Here is a 14,578-nt window from a genome sequence, read left to right as displayed (position 1 = left end):
AAAAGCAAATCGTCCTACACTCTTGCAGGGAATGTCAACTGTGGAAGTCACTGTGGAGATCTGTATGGACCTTCCTGTAACATAGCTACACAGAGAACCAATATGGGATCCGGCAATCCCACTCCGGGCCTTGCATCCCGATATGATCATAATTCGGAACGACACGTGCCACCTGTATTTTCATGGCAGCACGATTAGGACAACTCCGGATATAGAATCCACCCAAATGTGCATCAAAAGAAAAATGAACATTATGGGGTACATACAAAGAAATTGTACTCAGCCAAAAAGAAGAGTGAACACATACCATCTGCAGCAAGAAGGATAGAGTCACAGATGATCACACTAGGTGAATGAGGTCAGAGAACGACAAGCAGCATAAGATATCCCTTATAGGTGAAACCTACCAATTCATACAATTGATCTCACTGACAAAACATAAACAGAGTCTCAGAGGTAGACAAGAAACTTACGATGACCATACAGGAAAGGTGGGGTGAGGGATACATTTGGAGGTTGGGATTGGCAGGGTATAAACACTAATATGGACCATCGATCATCTAAAAGGACCTTGTGAATAGCTCAAGGAGCTCTACTCAACACACTATAATCACCTTCTGGAAAAACAACCCGAAAAAGACTAGATAGACCTCTATGTATAACGGAATCACGTTGCTGAACTGGTAAACCCAAAACGTCACTGCAAATCAACTCTACTCCAATATAAAATAAAAATTAACTTGAAACAGAAAAAAGAAAAAAAAAAACAAAGACACACAGCCTTGGGCAAAAAGAAATGCTGCCGCCTTGTGGCCTTTTCCTGTAACTACAACGTGAAAAACGCTGCGGACGGGCCCTCAATAATCGCAAGGCCTGTGGGGCTGTGAATAAATAACACCTGCCCTCCAGAGAAACCCGGGGCTAGTTCATCGAAAAACAATGCAAAACAGGGCAGCCGTTCAAGAAGCCAATTTGAAGCTGTCAATTTTACTTCACACTGTAGAAAAAAAAAAGCACATGGAAAGATGCTCAGCATTACTCGTTATTAGAGAAATGGGGAGTAAAACTACAATCAGGTATCACCTCACACCACTCAGACTGCCCATCGCCAAAAAAATCGACAAGGAATAAAGGCTGCAGAGCACGTGGGCAAAAGGGAATCGTCCTACACTCTTGCTGGGAATGTCAACTGGTGCAGTCACTGTGGAGATCTGTATGGACCTTCCTGTAACATAGCTACACAGAGAACCAATATGGGATCCGGCAATCACTCTCTGCCCTTGCATCCCGATATGATCATAATTCAGAACGACACGTGCCACCTGTAGTTTAATGGCAGCACAATTAGGGCAAGTCCGGATACAGAATCCACCCAAAATGTGCATCAAAAGAAAAATGAACATTATGGGGTACATACATACAATGAATTACTATTCAGCCAACAAGAAGAATGAAAACATACCATCTGCAGCAACAAGGAGGGACTAACAGATTATAATACTAGGTGAATGAGGTCAGAGAGAGAAAGACAAATAGAATAAGCTATCCCTTATAGGTGAAATTTATCAATTCATGCAAATGATCTAATTGACAAAACAGAAACAGACTCTCAGTGGCAGACAAGAAACGTACGACGACCATACAGGAAAGGTGGGGTGAGGGATACATTTGGGGGTTGGGATTGGCATATAAACACTAATATGGATCGTAGATCATCCAAAAGGACCTTGTGAATAGCTCAAGGAGCTCTCCTCAACACACTATAATCACCTTCTGGAAAACCAACCCGAAAAACACTAGATACACCTCTATGTATAACAGAATCACGTTGCTGAACAGGTAAACCCAAAACACGTCACTGCAAATCAACTCTACTCCCATATACAGGAAAAATTAACTTGAAAGGGAAAAAAGGAAAAAAAAACACAGACAGACAGACTTGGTCCACAAGTAATACTGCTGCCTTGGGGCCGTCTCCCGGAACTAAACTTTACTAGAAACGGTGCTGCTGGGCGCTTCATACTCACAACCCGTGCTGGGAGGAAAAGCACGCCTGCCCTCAAGAAATGTGCTGAGGTAGGCGACTGAGAAGGAATTCACAACAGGGCAGAGGTTCAAGAAGCCACATTCAAGAGGTTACTTTGCTCACACTATGGTAAAAACAAAATTTCAAAACAGGACCTGACATGTTTCAACCTCGCTGAACGTTAGAGAGCTGCCTATCAGAACTATAACAAGGTATCACCTGCCACCAGTCACGAGGCCATTGTCAACTTAACCTACGAATAAGAAATGCTGGAGAGGGCGTGGAGCAGAGGTAACCCTCCTACACTGTTGGGGGGAACGTAAAACGGCAGAAGCCTCTATGGAGAGCACTGAGGGGGGTTCCTTACAAAATAGACAATGATAATAGAATGCTCCCTAAATCCTTACACAAAAATAAACTCCAACTCGAAAAAAGCCCTAAAGGTAAGGACGGGTACTATAAAACCCTTGAGGAAAATGTACGCTTTTGAAAAGCTTCGACCTAAATCACAGCAAGGTTTTTTTTTCAACCACGACGCAAAGAAATGAAAAATAAAAACGTGCAAATGGGACCTGATTAAACCGAAAGGTATTTGCACAGCAAAGGAAACCGTAACAACACAAAAAGACAACCTGCAGAATGGACAAAAAGACTTGCAATCGAAGCTACCCAAAGAAATTAATGTCCGAAACATACAAGTAGCTCATGCAGCTGAGTAACATTTTAAAAAACCACGAAATATGCAAAAGTACGAAACAGTTCTTTAAAGAAGGCTTACAGGGGCTTCCCAACCACTTCCCTGGCGCAGTGGTTGAGAGTCTGCCTGCCAATGCAGGAGACACGGGTTCGAGCCCTGGTCTGGGAGGATCGCACATGCCGTGGAGCGGATGCGCCCGTGGGCCACAATTACTGAGCCTGCGCGACTGGAGCCTGTGCTCCGCAACGGGAGAGGCCGCGACAGTGAGTGGCCCCCGCTGGCCGAAATTAGGGAGGGCCCTCTCGCAGAAACGAAGCCCCAACACAGCCATAAATAAATACATAAATAAATACAATTTTAAGAAAATACCTAGCATATATATTTTAAAAAAAGAGCCTTTAAAAAAAAAAAGAAGACTTACAGAGGGCCGAAAAACACAGGAAGAGATGCTCATGATGACTAATTCTCAGAAAAAGGCAAATCAAAAGTACCACGAGGTATCACCTCACAGAGGTCAAAAGGGCCATCATCAAGATATCTACAAGCAATACATGCTGGACATGGGGTGTGCAAAACGGATCCCTCCTACACTCTTGGTGGAATGTAAATCGGTACATCTACTGCAGATAACGATGGGAAGGGTCCTGTAAAATGTAAAAATACAAATACCATGGCACCCAGCAATCCCTCTCCTGGGCGGAGATCCAGGGAAAACCAAACTTTGGACAGACACCTGCACCCCAGCGTTCACCGCAGCACTGCTTACAACTGGCAAGACACGGAAGCCACCAAAGTGTAGGAGGACAGATGAATCGCTCAAGCAGGTGCGGCACCTGTACCCAACGGAACAGAACTCAGCCATAAACAAAGGATGAAATCATTCCATTTCCAGCCACAGGAGTGGAAGGAGAGATGATCATACTCAGTCAAGAACTGAGACACACAAAAACAAGTACCACATGATACCACTTAGAGGTGGCATCTAAATATGGATCCAGAGGAATTAATGTGCAAAACAGAGACAGCCTCACAGCTATGGAAAATGAAGTAATGCTCACCAAACGGGAAAGGTGGGGTGAGGGAGAAATGGGCAGGCTGCCATTAATGTATACAGGCTAATATTAAAAACACAGGTAATCCAGAAGGACCCACCGGATAGGACAAGGAACTCTACTCAACACTCTAATAAACTACATGGGAAACGAACCCAAAGAGGAACATATATACATGTAGGTATAACTGAATCACTTGCTGTACACTGAAATAAAACAAACAAAAAACGCCCACACCCAACTAAATCACCTATACACCAGTACAAAATACACATTACAATTAAAAAATGCCAACCCCATTTCCCTCAGCCCTCGGGGACCTGGGCTGGGGTCTCATCCATGGACGCGGAGCAGGCTTGGGGCCCAAAGCTGGACTGTCGCGGTGCTGAGCGAGCTGGGGTCGATGTGAGAGCAAAGGACCCCCTTAGACCTGGACTGCCTGGTTCCCTCTGCATCCCACAATCTCCAGATCCACGGGGGCTCCCCTACAGCTACACCAAGCCTCGGGCACCAGAAACGATGCTGCGTTCTGGGCGGGAAGGAGAGCTTTCAAAAGTCCCCGGGGGTCCACGTCTCCTGGGGGTGGGGTTCCCTCCTCCAGCCTCCATCCATGGAGTCGCCCCACCTATGGACCACAGCTCCGACATCAGAGCGGTTTCCCAGGCACTGGGATTTGTCTGGGGGTTGAAGGGCAAGGGAGAGGAAGCAATGAGACACAAGCCCTTCGGTGTTTCTTCTGGCACATTCCACTCAAACTGAGGACCCAGGAACAGGACTTTCCTTCAGGCTCGGCTTCCCCGAGTACACAGAGTTGGGCATGAAGAAATGCTGCCGCCTTGTGGCCGTTTCCTGTAACAACAACGTGGAAAACGCTGCTGAAGGGCCCTGAATAATCGCAAGGCCTGTGGGGCTGTGAAGAAATAACACCTGCCCTCCCGAAAAACCCGGGGCTAGTTCATCGAAATACAATGCAAAACAGGGCAGCCGATCAAGAAGCCAATTTGAAGCTGTCAATTTTACTCACACTGTAGAAAAAAACAAGCACGTGGAAAGATGCTCAGCATCACTCGTTATTAGAGAAATGGAGAGTAAAACTACAATCAGGTATCACCTCACACACTCAGACTGCCCATCGCCAAAAAAAATCTACAAGGAATAAAGGCTGCAGAGCACGTGAGCAAAAGCAAATCGTCCTACACTCTTGCAGGGAATGTCAACTGTGGAAGTCACTGTGGAGATCTGTATGGACCTTCCTGTAACATAGCTACACAGAGAACCAATATGGGATCCGGCAATCCCACTCCGGGCCTTGCATCCCGATATGATCATAATTCGGAACGACACGTGCCACCTGTATTTTCATGGCAGCACGATTAGGACAACTCCGGATATAGAATCCACCCAAATGTGCATCAAAAGAAAAATGAACATTATGGGGTACATACAAAGAAATTGTACTCAGCCAAAAAGAAGAGTGAACACATACCATCTGCAGCAAGAAGGATAGAGTCACAGATGATCACACTAGGTGAATGAGGTCAGAGAACGACAAGCAGCATAAGATATCCCTTATAGGTGAAACCTACCAATTCATACAATTGATCTCACTGACAAAACATAAACAGAGTCTCAGAGGTAGACAAGAAACTTACGATGACCATACAGGAAAGGTGGGGTGAGGGATACATTTGGAGGTTGGGATTGGCAGGGTATAAACACTAATATGGACCATCGATCATCTAAAAGGACCTTGTGAATAGCTCAAGGAGCTCTACTCAACACACTATAATCACCTTCTGGAAAAACAACCCGAAAAAGACTAGATAGACCTCTATGTATAACGGAATCACGTTGCTGAACTGGTAAACCCAAAACGTCACTGCAAATCAACTCTACTCCAATATAAAATAAAAATTAACTTGAAACAGAAAAAAGAAAAAAAAAAACAAAGACACACAGCCTTGGGCAAAAAGAAATGCTGCCGCCTTGTGGCCTTTTCCTGTAACTACAACGTGAAAAACGCTGCGGACGGGCCCTCAATAATCGCAAGGCCTGTGGGGCTGTGAATAAATAACACCTGCCCTCCAGAGAAACCCGGGGCTAGTTCATCGAAAAACAATGCAAAACAGGGCAGCCGTTCAAGAAGCCAATTTGAAGCTGTCAATTTTACTTCACACTGTAGAAAAAAAAAAGCACATGGAAAGATGCTCAGCATTACTCGTTATTAGAGAAATGGGGAGTAAAACTACAATCAGGTATCACCTCACACCACTCAGACTGCCCATCGCCAAAAAAATCGACAAGGAATAAAGGCTGCAGAGCACGTGGGCAAAAGGGAATCGTCCTACACTCTTGCTGGGAATGTCAACTGGTGCAGTCACTGTGGAGATCTGTATGGACCTTCCTGTAACATAGCTACACAGAGAACCAATATGGGATCCGGCAATCACTCTCTGCCCTTGCATCCCGATATGATCATAATTCAGAACGACACGTGCCACCTGTAGTTTAATGGCAGCACAATTAGGGCAAGTCCGGATACAGAATCCACCCAAAATGTGCATCAAAAGAAAAATGAACATTATGGGGTACATACATACAATGAATTACTATTCAGCCAACAAGAAGAATGAAAACATACCATCTGCAGCAACAAGGAGGGACTAACAGATTATAATACTAGGTGAATGAGGTCAGAGAGAGAAAGACAAATAGAATAAGCTATCCCTTATAGGTGAAATTTATCAATTCATGCAAATGATCTAATTGACAAAACAGAAACAGACTCTCAGTGGCAGACAAGAAACGTACGACGACCATACAGGAAAGGTGGGGTGAGGGATACATTTGGGGGTTGGGATTGGCATATAAACACTAATATGGATCGTAGATCATCCAAAAGGACCTTGTGAATAGCTCAAGGAGCTCTCCTCAACACACTATAATCACCTTCTGGAAAACCAACCCGAAAAACACTAGATACACCTCTATGTATAACAGAATCACGTTGCTGAACAGGTAAACCCAAAACACGTCACTGCAAATCAACTCTACTCCCATATACAGTAAAAATTAACTTGAAAGGGAAAAAAGGAAAAAAAACACAAACAGACAGACTTGGTCCAGAAGTAATACTGCTGCCTTGGGGCCGTCTCCCGTAACTAAACTTTACTAGAAACGGTGCTGCTGGGCGCTTCATACTCACAACCCGTGCTGGGAGGAAAAGCACGCCTGCCCTCAAGAAATGTGCTGAGGTAGGCGACTGAGAAGGAATTCACAACAGGGCAGAGGTTCAAGAAGCCACATTCAAGAGGTTACTTTGCTCACACTATGGTAAAAACAAAATTTCAAAACAGGACCTGACATGTTTCAACCTCGCTGAACGTTAGAGAGCTGCGTATCAGAACTATAACAAGGTATCACCTGCCACCAGTCACGAGGCCATTGTCAACTTAACCTACGAATAAGAAATGCTGGAGAGGGCGTGGAGCAGAGGTAACCCTCCTACACTGTTGGGGGGAACGTAAAACGGTAGAAGCCTCTATGGAGAGCACTGAGGGGGGTTCCTTACAAAATAGACAATGATAATAGAATGCTCCCTAAATCCTTACACAAAAATAAACTCCAACTCGAAAAAAGCCCTAAAGGTAAGGACGGGTACTATAAAACCCTTGAGGACAACGTACGCTTTTGAAAAGCTTCGACCTAAATCGCAGCAAGGTTTTATTCAACCACGACGCAAAGAAATGAAAAATAAAAACGTGCAAATGGGACCTGATTAAACCGAAAGGTATTTGCACAGCAAAGGAAACCGTAACAACACAAAAAGACAACCTGCAAAATGGACAAAAAGACTTGCAATCGAAGCTACCCAAAGAAATTAATGTCCGAAACATACAAGTAGCTCATGCAGCTGAGTAACATTTTTAAAAAAACCACTAAATATGCAAAAGTACGAAACAGTTCTTTAAAGAAGACTTACAGGGGCTTCCCAACCACTTCCCTGGCGCAGTGGTTGAGAGTCTGCCTGCCAATGCAGGAGACACGGGTTCGAGCCCTGGTCTGGGAGGATCGCACATGCCGTGGAGCGGATGCGCCCGTGGGCCACAATTACTGAGCCTGCGCGACTGGAGCCTGTGCTCCGCAACGGGAGAGGCCGCGACAGTGAGTGGCCCCCGCTTGCCGAAATTAGGGAGGGCCCTCTCGCAGAAACGAAGCCCCAACACAGCCATAAATAAATACATAAATAAATACAATTTTAAGAAAATACCTAGCATATATGTTTTAAAAAAAGAGCCTTTAAAAAAAAAAGAAGACTTACAGAGGGCCGAAAAACACAGGAAGAGATGCTCATGATGACTAATTCTCAGAAAAAGGCAAATCAAAAGTACCACGAGGTATCACCTCACAGAGGTCAAAAGGGCCATCATCAAGATATCTACAAGCAATACATGCTGGACATGGGGTGTGCAAAACGGATCCCTCCTACACTCTTGGTGGAATGTAAATCGGTACATCTACTGCAGATAACGATGGGAAGGGTCCTGTAAAATGTAAAAATACAAATACCATGGCACCCAGCAATCCCTCTCCTGGGCGGAGATCCAGGGAAAACCAAACTTTGGACAGACACCTGCACCCCAGCGTTCACCGCAGCACTGCTTACAACTGGCAAGACACGGAAGCCACCAAAGTGTAGGAGGACAGATGAATCGCTCAAGCAGCTGCGGCACCTGTACCCAACGGAACAGAACTCAGCCATAAACAAAGAATGAAATCATTCCATTTCCAGCCACAGGAGTGGAAGGAGAGATGATCATACTCAGTCAAGAACTGAGACACACAAAAACAAGTACCACATGATACCACTTAGAGGTGGCATCTAAATATGGATTCAGAGGAATTAATGTGCAAAACAGAGACAGCCTCACAGCTATGGAAAATGAAGTCATGCTCACCAAACGGGAAAGGTGGGGTGAGGGAGAAATGGGCAGGTTGCCATTAATGTATACAGGCTAATATTAAAAACACAGGTAATCCAGAAGGACCCACCGGATAGGACAAGGAACTCTACTCAACACTCTAATAAACTACACGGGAAAAGAACCCAAAGAGGAACATATATACGTGTATGTATAACTGAATCACTTGCTGTACACTGAAATAAAACAAACAAAAAACGCCCACACCCAACTAAATCACCTATACACCAGTACAAAATACACATTACAATTAAAAAATGCCAACCCCATTTCCCTCAGCCCTCGGGGACCTGGGCTGGGGTCTCATCCATGGACGCGGAGCAGGCTTGGGGCCCAAAGCTGGACTGTCGCGGTGCTGAGCGAGCTGGGGTCGATGTGACAGCAAAGGACCCCCTTAGACCTGGACTGCCTGGTCCCCTCTGCATCCCACAATCTCCAGATCCAGGGGGGCTCCCCTACAGCTACACCAAGCCTCGGGCACCAGAAACGATGCTGCGTTCTGGGCGGGAAGGAGAGCTTTCAAAAGTCCCCGGGGGTCCACGTCTCCTGGGGGTGGGGTTCCCTCCTCCAGCCTCCTTCCACGGAGTCGCCCCACCTATGGACCACAGCTCCGTCATCAGAGCGGTTTTCCAGGCACTGGGATTTGTCTGCAGGTTGAAGGCCAAGGGAGAGGAAGCAATGAGACACAAGCCCTTCGGTGTTTCTTCTGGCACATTCCACTCAAACTGAGGACCCAGGAACAGGACTTTCCTTCAGGCTCGGCTTCCCCGAGTAACCAGAGTTGGGCATGAAGAAATGCTGCCGCCTTGTGGCCGTTTCCTGTAACAACAACGTGGAAAACGCTGCTGAAGGGCCCTGAATAATCGCAAGGCCTGTGGCGCTGTGAATAAATAACACGTGCCCTCCAGAAAAACCCGGGGCTAGTTCATCGAAATACAATGCAAAACAGGGCAGCCGTTCAAGAAGCCAATTTGAAGCTGTCAATTTTACTCACACGGTAGAAACAAAAAAGCACATGGAAAGATGCTCAGCATCACTCGTTATTAGAGAAATGGAGAGTAAAACTACAATCAGGTATCACCTCACACCACTCAGACTGCCCATCGCCAAAAAAATCTACAAAGAATAAAGGCTGCAGAGCTCGTGGGCAAAAGCAAATCGTCCTACACTCTTGCAGGGAATGTCAACTGGTGCAGTCACTGTGGAGATCTGTATGGACCTTCCTGTAACATAGCTACACAGAGAACCAATATGGGAACTGGCAATCCCACTCCGGGCCTTGCATCCCGATATGATCATAATTCGGAACGACACGTGCCACCTGTATTTTCATGGCAGCACGATTAGGACAACTCCGGATATAGAATCCACCCAAATGTGCATCAAAAGAAAAATGAACATTATGGGGTACATACATACAAAGAAATTGTACTCAGCCAAAAAGAAGAGTGACCACATACCATCTGCAGCAAGAAGGATAGAGTAACAGATGATCATACTAGGTGAATGAGGTCAGAGAAAGACAAGCAGCATAAGATATCCCTTATAGGTGAAACCTATCAATTCATACAAATGATCTCACTGACAAAACATAAACAGACTCCCAGTGGCAGACAAGTAACTTATGATGACCATGCAGGAAAGGTGGGGTGAGGGATACATTTGGAGGTTGGGATTGGCAGAATATAAACACTAATATGGACCATCGATCATCAAAAAGGACCTTGTGAATAGCTGAAGGAGCTCTGCTCAACACACTATAATCACCTTCTGGAAAAACAACCCGAAAAAGACTAGATAGACCTCTATGTATAACGGAATCACGTTGCTGAACTGGTAAACCCAAAACACGTCACTGCAAATCAACTCTACTCCTATATAAAATAAAAACTAACTTGAAACAGAAAAAAGAAAAAAAAAGACACACAGCCTTGGGCAAAAAGAAATGCTGCCGCCTTGTGGCCTTTTCCTGTAACTACAATTTGGAAAACGATGCGGACGGGCCCTCAATAATCGCAAGGCCTGTGGGGCTGTGAATAAATAACACGTGCCCTCCAGAAAAACCCGGGACTAGTTCATCGAAATACAATGCAAAACAGGGCAGCCGTTCAAGAAGCCAATTTGAAGCTGTCAATTTTACTCACACTGGAGAAAAAAAAAGCACATGGAAAGATGCTCAGCATCACTCGTTATTAGAGAAATGGAGAGTAAAACTACAATCAGGAATCACCTCACACCCTCAGACTGGCCATCGCCAAAAAAATCGACAAGGAATAAAGGCTGCAGAGCACGTGTGCAAAAGGGAATCATCCTACACTCTTGCAGGGAATGTCAACTGTTGCAGTCACTGTGGAGATCTGTATGGACCTTCCTGTAACATAGCTACACAGAGAACCAATATGGGATCCGGCAATCCCTCTCCTGCCCTTGCATCCCGATATGATCATAATTCAGAACGACACGTGCCACCTGTATTTTCATGGCAGCACAATTAGTGCAAGTCCAGATACAGAATCCACCCAAAATGTGCATCAAAAGAAAGATGAACATTATGGGGTACACACATACAATGAATTACTACTCAGCCAACAAGAAGAATGAAAACATACCATCTGCAGCAACAAGGAGGGACTAACAGATTATCCTACTAGGTGAATGAGGTCAGAGAGAGAAAGACAAATAGCATAAGATATCACTTATAGGTAAAACCTATCAATTCATGTAAATGATCTAATTGACAAAACAGAAACAGACTCTCAGTGGTAGATAAGAAATGTACGATGGCCATACAGGAAAGGTGTGGTGAGGGATACATTTGGGGGTTGGGATTGGCAGGATATAAACACTAATATGGATCGTAGATCATCCAAAAGGACCTTGTGAATAGCTCAAGGAGCTCTACTCAACACACTATAATCACCTTCTGGAAAACCAACCAGAAAAAACTAGATAGACCTCTATGTATAACAGAATTACGTTGCTGTACAGGTAAACCCAAAACACGTCACTGCAAATCAACCCTCCTCCCATATAAAATAAAAATTAACTTAAAACGGATAAAAGAAAAAAAACAAAAAAGAGAGACTTGGGCAAGAAGAAATGCTGCCACCTTGTGGCCTTTTCCTGTAACTACAACGTGGAAAACGCTGCGGACGGGCCCTCAATAATCACAAGGCCTGTGGGGCTGTGAATATATAACACCTGCCCTCCAGAAAAACCCGGGGCTAGTTCATCGAAGAAGAATGCAAAACAGGGCAGCCATTCAGGAAGCCAATTTGAAGGTGTCAATTTTATTCACACTGTAGAAAAAAAAAAGCACATGGAAAGATGCTCAGCATCACTCATTATTAGAGAAATGCAGAGTAAAACTTCAATCAGGTATCACCTCACACTGCCGAGATCTGGAGAAAACCTGAATTTGGAGAGACACCTGCTCCCCAACTTTCACGGCAGCACTGCTTACAATAGCCAAGACATGGAAACAAACAAATTGTATAATGACTGATGAATGGATCAAGAAAGTGTGGCACCTGTACCCAATGGAATATTATTAAGCCATAAAAAAGCACGAATGAATTCCACTTGCAGCAACAGGGATCGAAGCAGAGATGATTATACTAAGTGAAGTAACTCAGACGTAGAAAGACAAGTAAGATGATATCACTTACAGGCGGAATGTAAAAATGGAAACAAATGAACCTGTTTCCAAAAGAGAAACAGGCTCACAGACTTAGAAAACAAACTTGCTGTTATCACAGGGGAAAGGAGCATGTAGGTAAATTCGCAATTTGAGGTTGACATATACACAGAAATATTTGTAAAAGTGATAATGAACAAGGACCCACTGGATAGCACAAGGAACTCTACACTGTAATAACCTAAATGTGAAAGGAACCCATAAAGGAACAACTATACCTCTATGTATAATTGAATCAAGTTGCTCTACTCCCCGCAAAACCAAACAACACAATACCCCAACACTGTCAATTACCTATACACCAATACATAATAAAAATTGAAATAAGCGAATAAAAGAAATGCTGACTCTATTCCCTTCAGGCCTCAGTGATCTGAGCTGGTGTCACATCCCTGGAACCTAAGCAGGTTGGGTCCCAAGGCTGGACCATGCAGGGGTGTGGGAGCTGGGGACGATGTGACAGCAAAGGACCCCCTTGGACCTGGAGTGCCTGGTCCTCTCTGTATGGGCCCACAATCTCCAGATTCAGGGGGCCCCCCTATGGCTAAAGCAAGACTAGTGCACCCAAAGGATGGTGCACCGCAGCCTGTGATTGGCCCTTGGGTTGCTCTGGCTCCTATCAGGTCTGTCTCCGGGCGTCCCAGCCCCTTTGTTGCAGCCTGTCTCTCGGGATAGGGCAAGAAGCCACCAAGACCCAGCTGCTACAGGTAATTGCTGAGTCCTCCTCTTTTAGGTGTTAATCATCCCCACCTGGGAGAGGAGACGCAGAGATGGGTTTCTAAATAAAAATCCATCTGATGTAAATGGAATCTTCCACTTCAGCCAAAGACCACTGATGGTATCCTACCATCTGAAGGTTCTTGTAGAACAATGAAAGATGAGAAGAATCAAGAGACTGTGAGGCCTCAGATACAAAGAACAGGCTAGTGACTGCCAAGGGGGAGGTGGGGAGGTGGGGAGGTGGGGAGGTGGGGAGGTGAGGAGGTGGGGAGGTGGGGAGGCAGGGTGAAGGGTTGGGAGTTTGGGTTTTAGCAGAAGCAAACTATTATATATCGAATCGATCAAGTCCTACTGTATAGCACAGGAAACTATATTTAACATCATGGGATAAACCATAATAAAAAGGATATTTAAAAAGAATGCATATATATGTATAAAACTCACTTTGCTGTACAGTAGAAATTAACACACTGTAAATCAATTCTGCTTCAATAAAAACTTTTGACCACAAAAAATAAATTAATAAACATAAGTGGGCTGAACACTATTTAAAGACTATCTGGCAAACTAGATTAAAAATAAAAAAGATCAACCTTCAAGATGGCAGAGGAGTAAGACGTGGAGATCACCTTCCTCCCCACAAATACCTCAGAAATACGTCTACATGTGGAACTGCTCCTACAGAACACCTACTGAACGCTGGCAGAAGACCTCAGACTTCCCAAAAGTCAAGAAACTCCCCACGTACCTGGGCAGGGCAAAAGAAAAGAGAAACAATAGAGACAAAGAATAGGGACGGGACCTGCACGAGTGGGAGGGAGCCGTGAAGGAGGAAAGGTGTCCACACACTAGGAGCCCCTTCGCGGACGGAGACTGTGGGTGGCGGAAGGGGAAGCTTCGGAGCCGCGGAGAAGAGCGCAGCCACAGGGGTGCAGAGGGCAAAGCGGAGAGATTCCCACACAGAGGCTCGGCGCCGAGCAGCACTCACCAGCCCGAGAGGCTTGTCTGCGCACCCGCCGGGGCGGGCGGGGCTGGGAGCTGAGGCTCGGGCTTCGGTCGGATCGCAGGGAGAGGACTGGGGTTGGCGGCGTGAACACAGCCTGAAGAGGCTAGTGCACCACAGCTAGCCGGGAAGGAGTCCGGGAAAAAGTCTGCAGCTGCCGAAGAGGCAAGAGACCATTGTTTTGGGTGCGCGAGGAGAGGGTATTCAGAGCGCCGCCTCAACGAGCTCCAGAGACGGGTGCGAGCCGTGGCTATCAGCGCGGACCCCAGAGACGGGAGTGAGACGCTAAGGCTGCTGCTGCCGCCACCAAAAAGCCTGTATACGAGCCCAGGTCACTCTCCACACCGCCCCTCCCGGGAGCCGGTGCAGCCCGCCACGGCCAGGGTCCTGTGATCCGGGGA

General features: G+C 45.7%; 1 protein-coding gene and 1 long non-coding RNA gene across 2 annotated transcripts in view; one reads left to right on the top strand and one right to left on the bottom strand.

Moving 5' to 3' along the window:
• Nucleotides 1-717: 717 nt before the first annotated feature.
• LOC309648343 lies at nt 718-6,820 on the bottom strand. Its single transcript, XR_014256617.1, has 3 exons — nt 6,752-6,820; nt 5,525-5,594; nt 718-1,726 (listed from the first exon to the last, which is right to left on the bottom strand). It is a non-coding gene; the product is annotated as an uncharacterized lncRNA (long non-coding RNA).
• A 999-nt stretch (nt 6,821-7,819) lies between these two features.
• Nucleotides 7,820-14,578, top strand: part of LOC309648221 (zinc finger and SCAN domain-containing protein 5B-like) — a 163,310-nt gene continuing 156,551 nt past the window's right edge. Inside the window, exon 1 of the mRNA XM_082436644.1 lies at nt 7,820-7,857. The gene's annotated coding sequence lies outside the window, so the exon portion shown is untranslated. The remainder of the gene's footprint in view (nt 7,858-14,578) is intronic.

The sequence above is a fragment of the Balaenoptera physalus genome (genome assembly GCF_965194825.1).
Source record: "Balaenoptera physalus genome assembly, chromosome: 19".
In the NCBI taxonomy this organism is placed as follows: Eukaryota; Metazoa; Chordata; class Mammalia; order Artiodactyla; family Balaenopteridae; genus Balaenoptera; species Balaenoptera physalus.
Note: the sequence above shows the minus strand (reverse complement) of the source record. Positions and strands in the feature narration are given on the sequence as shown.